Here is a 9,009-nt window from a genome sequence, read left to right on the forward strand (position 1 = left end):
TGAATTAAGGGTTGATTACTCACCTAGGAGCTTCAATTCTTCCAATTATAGCCAAATCTTGAGCTAATCCTCTTAGTTTCGTGAATTCTATTGCAATATCTTCAAGAATGGCTCCTTTCTCTCTCTAAATTCGGTTCACCCTCTCTCTCTAAAGTGTAGAATCTGATTTGGGCTAAAAAATATGAGCATAAGCATGAATGGCTCATTTATATAGGCTTTTCTTAATCACACTTAATTAGAACTAATCAATGGTGCTTAATTAATTCGATTTAAACTAATTAATTCATTCCAAATCAATTTTCAATTAAATTTCACTGTAGGTTCTAAAAATTACGCTAATCACAATGGCGTAGTCAATTTCGGTTTTTGTGGCCGATAAGGCCTTCAATTTTCAGTTCAAAATACAAATTCTAACACATTTTCCTACAATGAACAGATACAAAGCCAAAATCACATATAATCATATAAATGGCACTCAAAATCATATTAAACACATAATGACAACCTTAATTAAGATTAATTAGCATGGTACGGAACAGAGTTATCACACTTAAGCATTGTAAGCCAATGATACACGTTTCAATAATGAAATGCCAATTTACCAGACATCGGCTAAAAGGTAATGATACCTTTGCCAAGTTCTCCATGCGCTAGCTGGAAGGTACTAGTACCTCTCATTCTAAGCGCAACCAATTCTCCAAGCGCTAGCTAGAAGGCAATGGTACTTCTCATTCTCAGCGCAATATATGCTACCAATCATCGCAACATGACAAAGTACAATTAACACAAGTGTAATGCATACACATAAACTATTCAACGCAACAATGTCAACATCCACCGATAACCAAGGACAAAACCCCTAAATGTATGTACTCAACACACGTATTATAATAATCCAACTCTCGTGAGATTTTAAATCCAACAACAACAATAGAAAAATAAAATATTCATAATCCAACCTCAAGTTCATTTCTGAAGTTCACTTGGTATTATGATTTCATTCTTTCTTTTGAAAAATCAATTCTCTTATTTTCCAAGTTAACATACTCCACTCTTTATCCCAAATCCACTCTTTTCATTTCACAAAACTAAATCCATGGATATTAAAGCCACAACCCAACTCAACTTAATATGATCAATCCAAAATAATTCCAATGCCATAGTTAATTCTCCCTTTTAGCTATTAACACATTTACACAAACCATAATAACAATTTACAAACATTATTCAACTTTACCACTTTTTAATTTACCGAGTCAAAACATTAAATTAGGGCTTTTTCTCCCTTTTAACATAAACATGTTAGACTACTCTCCAATTAACCCAAACAACAATCAATTTAACAATCTCATTCATAAATAACAAACCCTAGATCCCCTTTCATGACTTTCAAAGAAATCCATAATGGATATGATTTTAATGCAATAAAATCTACCACATATCTATCTATAGATGAGGTATTGAAAGGAGCAAAGACATCCCTACCTCAAGATTCGAAGCTAAAGATGAAGACCCAACTTGAAACTCCAATGAAATCGCAAAAAAATTGGTCGAAGTCTTGATCTATGCTTGCTCTTCAACCTTCTTGAAATATTTGGGTGAATCTTGGGTAAAAAGAAGAGAAATCAAGAGTTTGGAAGGTTAGGGTTTTGGGGTTTGGAGGATGGGTGGAGAAGAAGAGAGGGAGAAAAAAATAAAGTTTTTTGGGCCAGAAGTCACTTTATAATGTCTGTTAGCGACCTGGTGGCTCGAGCAAAGGAAGCTTGGCTCGAGCGTAGAAAAAAAGATCCCAGAATCTCTAAAAATCACACAGTTCGCTCGAGCGAGCATGCTTCCAACATAGAAACTCAAATTTCAAACATGTATAACTCTCTCGTCCAAACTCTGTTTAGGGTCGTTCTTGTACCCAAATTAAAGCCTCGGAAGTAAGCTTTCCAATAGTTCTAGCCTCACATCAAGATTCAAAGTATGGAGAGAGAAAATGATGAAAGAGTGAAAACTACTCAATAACAATTATTCGAATTTGGAATTTTTGATTCAATCTCACCCAACCACTATGGTAACACCTTAACCAAGGCTCAAATATCAACTAAAACGATTCTCAATCAAGATAATCAAAGAGTCAAATATAGTTCTATTATAACAAGGGGCATAGAGTGCTATAACCTCCCCACATTAGAATATTTCGTCCTCGAAATTAAGAATACACCAAAACACAAGGCAAACTGACCACAGAACACTCAACACCCGAGCACTTAGGAAAAGAAAACTATGCTCACAACAAAACCCTCGGTTAAGTCTCACAAAAGAAGAGCACTTACCACAAAAACACGTCCTAAAAGACAACGCTCTGGCACAATAAGCTCCAACAATACCAAACCCTCACTACTACAAAAATAGTTAAAGATCACACTTTGACAAAAAAAAAAAAATCTCACTTTTATTGAAAGTGTGATAAAAAAAAATTAGATTGATATTTTAATCATACTTAATTTGATTGAGTGTAATAATATTTATTTTTGTCACTTTTTCAATTAAGTGTGATTATATATACATTTTTTTAATCACACCTTCTAATTAAAGTGTGATTACATATATACTATTACTTTTTAATCACACTTTTTAAATAAGTGTGATTATTTATATATATTTTTAATCACACATTCTAATTAAAGTGTGATTATTTATATATGTTATAATCACACTTTCTAATTAAAGTGTGATTATATATGCACTACTACTTTTTAATCACACTTTTTAAATGAGTGTGATTATATATATTTTTTAATCACACATTCTAATTAAAGTGTGATTATTTATATATGTTTTAATCACACCTTCTAGTTAAAGTGTGATTATATATACACTACTACTTTTTAATCATACTTTTTAAATGAGTGTGATTATATATATATTTTTAATCACACATTCTAATTAAAGTGTGATTATTTATATATATCTTTAATCACACATTCTAATTAAAGTGTGATTATATATACACTATTACTTTTTAATCACACTTTTTAAATAAGTATGATTATATATATATTTTTTAATTACACCTTCTAATTAAAGTGTGATTATATATACACTACTACTTTCTAATCACACTTTTTAAATGAGTGTGATTATATCTATTTTTTAATCACACATTCTAATTAAAGTGTAATTATATATATACTACTTCTTTTTAATCACACTTTTTAAATGAGTGTGATTATATATATTTTTTAATCACACATTCTAATTAAAGTGTGATTATTTATATATTTTTTAATCACACCTAATTAAAATGTGATTATATATACATTACTACTTTTTAATCACACTTCCTAAATAGGTGTGATTGTATAAAATATTTCAAATTGATTTTTATATAAAATATACAATTCCCAAATTTTTAATCACATTTAATCTGATTGAGTGTGATAATATTTATTTTTTATGTCATTTTCTAATTAAGTGTGATTATATATATATATATATATATTAATCACACTTCTAATTAAAGTGTGATTATATATATATATATATATATATATTTATAGGGTAAATTACACTAACACCCCTGAGCTTTGTGTTTATTATAGTTTCCCCCTCACATTTTGGAAATTACATCTCCCCCTTGAGGTTTGAAGTTTCATTACAGATTCCCCTCTCAACAATTTAATTTTTTTAAATAACAATTTTGCCCTCACTGGGTAAATTATATTGACACCCCTCACATTTTAGAAATTACAATTCCCTTTCTAAGGTTTAAAGTAGCATTACCAATTGCCCCCTCGGTTAGTATTAGTTGGAAAAAAATTCATTGAAAAAAAATTAATTAGAAAAAAAATTAATTGAAAAAAAAATTTCTTAATAAAATTTTTAAATTTCTGTTTAAAAACCAACATAAACTCATTTTTTGAATTTACGTTTTTCCTCAAAATTACAAACTGAAACAATCATTTATAAATCAAAAAAATTACCAAACAAGTTTTTATGACAGTTTTTAAAATTTTTGTAAATATAAATTGAAAACTGAAAACGAAATGGTTAACAAACAGTCTTTAAATGGTAAAAATGTTGTAAAATTAACAAATAATCAAATAAGTTACCAATATAAGAAATGACTGATCAAAAGATTCTTAGGCTATGTATGGTTTGATTTTTAGAAGAAAAAAAATTAAAAATTAAAAATTAATTTGGTTAAGAAATAAAAAATAAAACTACTTATCATTTTTATATAATTTTTATCTTTCGAGTGGTTAGAAATAATTTTTTATAAATTAAATTGAAACAGCCATACGTATGTATATAACCTGTCCAAAAATTAAAATGATAATTATTTTTTACCCTTAAATGATAATTATTTTTTATTTCTTATTTCTTAACCAAATTAATTTATAATTCTTTTAAAAAAATTTCTAAAAATCAAACCATATATGGCTTAAGAATCTTTTGATAAGTCATTTCTTACGTTGGTAACTTATTTAATTATTTGTTAATTTTACTACATTTTTACCATCTAAAACCTGTTTGCTAAGGTGCCGTTTGGTAACACTTACGTTTTCAGTTTTCTGTTTATATTTACAAAAATTTAAAAAACTCAAATAAAAACTTGTTTGGTAAATTTTTGATTTATAAATAAGTGGTCTTAGTTTATAAATTTAGCCAAAAAATGTAAACTCAAAAAATGTGTTTCCGTTTTGAGTTTTGAGTTTTTTTTTTTTTTACTACCCAACACTAGCCACCACCCGCCACCATTTTCCATCACCGTTTTCCGTCACCACCACCTACCCCCTACCACCACCTGCCACCACCACTCACCACCCACCAGCAACCACCACCCACCTGCCACCAACTCGCCACCCACCACCACCCACCTGCCATCCACCCGCCACTACCATCCACCGCCTGCCACCACCGCCCGCCACCATCACTCGCCACTGCCATCCACTGCCTGCCACCACCACCCACTCGCCAATCTCTTTACTTTTGAAAAGATTAAAAATGAGGATTATAAGAGAAATAAATTTTTCTCCGTTTCTCTTTATTTCTTCCCATTTCTCTCAACTTAAATTATCCAAATAAGTAAATGAAATTCTCCATCATTTTTTATTTTTATTTTTATTTTTTCAAATCAATCCATCCAAACATGGGTAAACGTCTCGACACCCCCACCTTCTCAACCCCCTCTATTTTTACCTATTTATTAACCACTCACCCTCTTTGCCTCTTCACGACTACTAACCCTTTCTCTCTCCGACTCTCCGTATTCCACCCAGTTCGAACCAGCTCCTAACCAAAACCTCCTATCTCTCAAAACCTCCCAATCTCTATCTCTCTAAAAAACCACCAAAAACGTCCTCCGAATACTACTCTCTCTGCATTCCTGGAAGTGGGTTCTCCACTTCTCTTCCCAGCCTGGAGCTCATTCTTTGCATCTTCCTCATTGCTACTGTGTTTGGCTTCTGTTTCGCACCAGGCGGCCTCGCCTGGGCTCTCTCAAAGGCGCGAGCCGGGGTTCAATCAAGGTTCGCCATTCATGGACCCTCTGGTCTACCCATTACCGGACTCGTCTTCGCTTTCGGTGGCTCTTTGACTCACAGAGTCCTCGCAAATCTTGCTAAGACCTTCGAAGCCGTATCGTTGATGGTTTTTTCGATTGGGTTCACTCGTTTCATCATCTCAAGCCACCCAGACACAGCCAAGGACATTCTAAGCAGCTCGGTTTTCGCAGATCGGCATGTGAAAGAGTCGGTTACGAGCTTCTCTTCCACCGAGCAATGGGTTTCGCTCCATACGGTGAGTACTGGAGGAGCCTGAGGAGAATCTCGTCAACCCATTTGTTCAGCCCGAAGAATCACTTGTTTCGGCGATTTTCGGCAAAAAAAGGGGATCGAAATGGTGAACCAAGTCAAGGGTTTGATGGAGAAAAACGGAGTGGTTGAAATCAAGAGAGTTTTGCATTTTGGGTCTTTGAACAATGTGATGATGAGTGTGTTTGGGAGGTCCTATGATTTCAATGGATGTGATGGGTCTGAACTTGAGGGTTTGGTGAGTGAAGGGTATGAGTTGCTTGGGATATTCAACTAGAGTGATTATTTTCCTCTTCTGGGTTTGTTGGATTTGCAAGGTGTGAGGAAGAGATGTAGAGAGCTTGTTTCTAGAGTGAATGTGTTTGTTGGGAAGATCATTGAAGAACACAGATTCAAGAGGGCTAAAAATGGAGGTGTTGTGGGTGGTGGTGACGATGATGACTTTGTTGATGTTTTGCTTGATTTGGAGAATGATAACAAGCTCAGTGACTCTGATATGATTGCTGTTCTCTGGGTATTTTTCTCAAACACTCTCTACTAATAAACAATCTTTGTATTTGTTTTTTGAATATTTGTTATTTTGATCTTATTATTGTTTTTTAGAGTAGTTCTTATTATTGTATACTGTTTGTGTGCATGGTTGAAGTAATGGATCTGTTTTATGCTCTTTTTGGGACCTTTGAAGATATGGAGAATCAGAATAAAATTTTTCCCTTCTTTCACATGTTGATATAGAATTTGTGTTTTTGTTATCTTGTTTTGTTTTGTTTTGTTCTGTTTTCTCCATTTTAGTTGAAAAAGGCTAGAAGTATCTATTAGGGGTTTGTGCTTCAAAAAAACAAAAGATTTTAGAAATTTGTTTTCTGAAACAAGTTTCATGGCTCTGTCTGGTTTGGTTTTCAGTAATCTTTTCAGAATTATTTTTTCCTGAAAATTTAAAACATAATTTGGTGAAAAAAATAAAAACTATTAATCAATTTTTTGGGAGGCAGAAATAATTTTAAACAAAATTGGGTCATGGTAGTTATATAACTATTCCAGACTTTTCCTCATTTAAACTTATTCTCTTTTGTGCTTCTTCTTTTCGCTTTCATCCTTTCATCTCTTTCTTCTCTTTCTATCCACTCTCTACTCATATTTTTTCTTATCTGAAAACAGATACACTAGCACATAATTGTTAAAATCTTAGTGGAATTGCTCAACACTCAAATACTAAAATTGTAGGGGATTGTTCATTTGTTTAGTCTTTTGGAGTTGACCCATCTTGACTTGGTATATTAATTGCTTTTCTTTCTCTACCTTGATTTGAGCTTTAATTTTTGTTGGGATTTAGTTTAGTTTACTCTCTATGTTGATGTGTTGCTATAATAATTTTTTGACAAAATCTTTTTAAGGCTATGATTTACTAATATGCGTTTATATATACTGTTCAATCATGCTCCATATGTATATGTCATATTTATATATGGTAATACAAACATTTAATACTAGTAATAATCAAATTCGTTATTTCTTTCTATTGATGCTGCGATGAAGAGTCAGTGTGATGAAAAAATGTTCGATTTTGTCTTTTGTAAGACAAGAACAGTCTCTACAAAAATAGTACATTTTTTCATATGCTTCTAGCAGTTTCTAAATTAATTTGTTTTTTTTTTTATTTTTCAGGTCAAAAATTTCTTGGAGAGATGCAAAATATGGTCAAAGAATTCAAGAACTTAGTTTTTTTAAGTTTTTTTTTTTAATATATGTAATAACTGTGAAAAACTTTTTATTAATTTCTTTGTACATACTTTTGAACATTTAACTTTTATTTATGAAATATATGACATTATTCCATTCAATATATGGTTGTGATTCAAAATATAGTATATAGTGTGTATTATATTCTTCAAATGCGCATGCAAAAATAATATTGATTATTCTTCAAATATGTCAAATTCTTTTTTTAATCACAGGTTTTATTAGTTATTAATCACACTTAAAAGATGTGATCTAAATGTTATTAATCACACTATCTAAATGTTTTTAATCACACTTAAAAGGTGTGATCTAAATATTTTTAATCACAGTTAAAAGATGATCTAAATGTTTTTAATCACACTTAAAAGGTGTGATTTAAATATTTTTAATCACAGTTAAAAGATGATCTAAATGTTTTTAATCACACTTAAAAGGTGTGATCTAAATGTTTTTAATCACACTTATAAGGTGTGATCGAAATGTTTTTAATCACACTTAAAAGGTGTGATCTAAATGTTTTTAATCACACTTAAAAGGTGTGATCTAAATATTTTTAATTACACTTAAAAGGTGTGATGAAAGCATTTTTTAATGACACTTAAAAAGTGTGATTAAAAATGACCCTTTTTAATCACACTCCCAAAGACCACACTTTAATAAAACTTAAAAGGTGTGATTAAAAAACAAACATCACACAAAAAAAGTGTGATATTTATCTGTATTTGTAGTAGTGCCTCCTCAAAACAAAACACCTAAACACATGACTAGCGATTCAAGTTAAGTCACTACTTAACATTCATCATCCCAAGTAAAGCAAACAATAGCAAAACTTTGTTTTGAAAATCATTCTCTCGTATATAAAACATTTCTCAAAAGATACTCAAATTTTCTCCGTTCATAATCAAAATATAATTCTGCATTTTCCATGTGAAACTCAAAAGTTTTGTAAACATTTTTCAAAAACAAGGTGTTACCCATTACACATAACCATCCATAATTTAATTGCCAAGGACTACTCATTGAAATTCCTCATAATATTTAAATTAAATTAAATCCTTAACATTCTGTTTTAACAAAGTCATTAGAAGGCCATAACACTAGGAAAAATTTATTTCCCAATTCCTTTCCAATGTAATAAACGGTGAACCTCTATCGTTACCCAACAACACCCATCACTCATGTAGTGATGCCACAACCAACATAAAACGTAACATTTCTGTAATAATAGTTAATAGAAATAACAATTGTGCTATTAACACAATAAGGCACAAGAAAATCCACGATTTTGCAGTTTCATTCTGTTATAATCATTATCATAAATTATCAGCTACACAAGGCAAATGCATACATAACGAAGAATCTACAACACGTTACCCCATGTAGACACCACATTTTTGATCGCCCTTAAGACTTGGGCGCCTCAGGTTGATTACTCGATGATGAAAAGTTACGTTGTACAATCGTT

At 31.3% G+C, this 9,009-nt stretch overlaps 1 pseudogene; it reads left to right on the forward strand.

Moving 5' to 3' along the window:
• Positions 1-590: 590 nt before the first annotated feature.
• Positions 591-6,911, forward strand: LOC114305241 (cytochrome P450 78A5 pseudogene; annotated as a pseudogene).
• The last annotated feature ends 2,098 nt before the right edge of the window (positions 6,912-9,009 follow it).

Source organism: Camellia sinensis, chromosome 15 (genome assembly GCF_055761805.1).
Source record: "Camellia sinensis isolate YWXY chromosome 15, ASM5576180v1, whole genome shotgun sequence".
Lineage (NCBI taxonomy): Eukaryota > Viridiplantae > Streptophyta > Magnoliopsida > Ericales > Theaceae > Camellia > Camellia sinensis.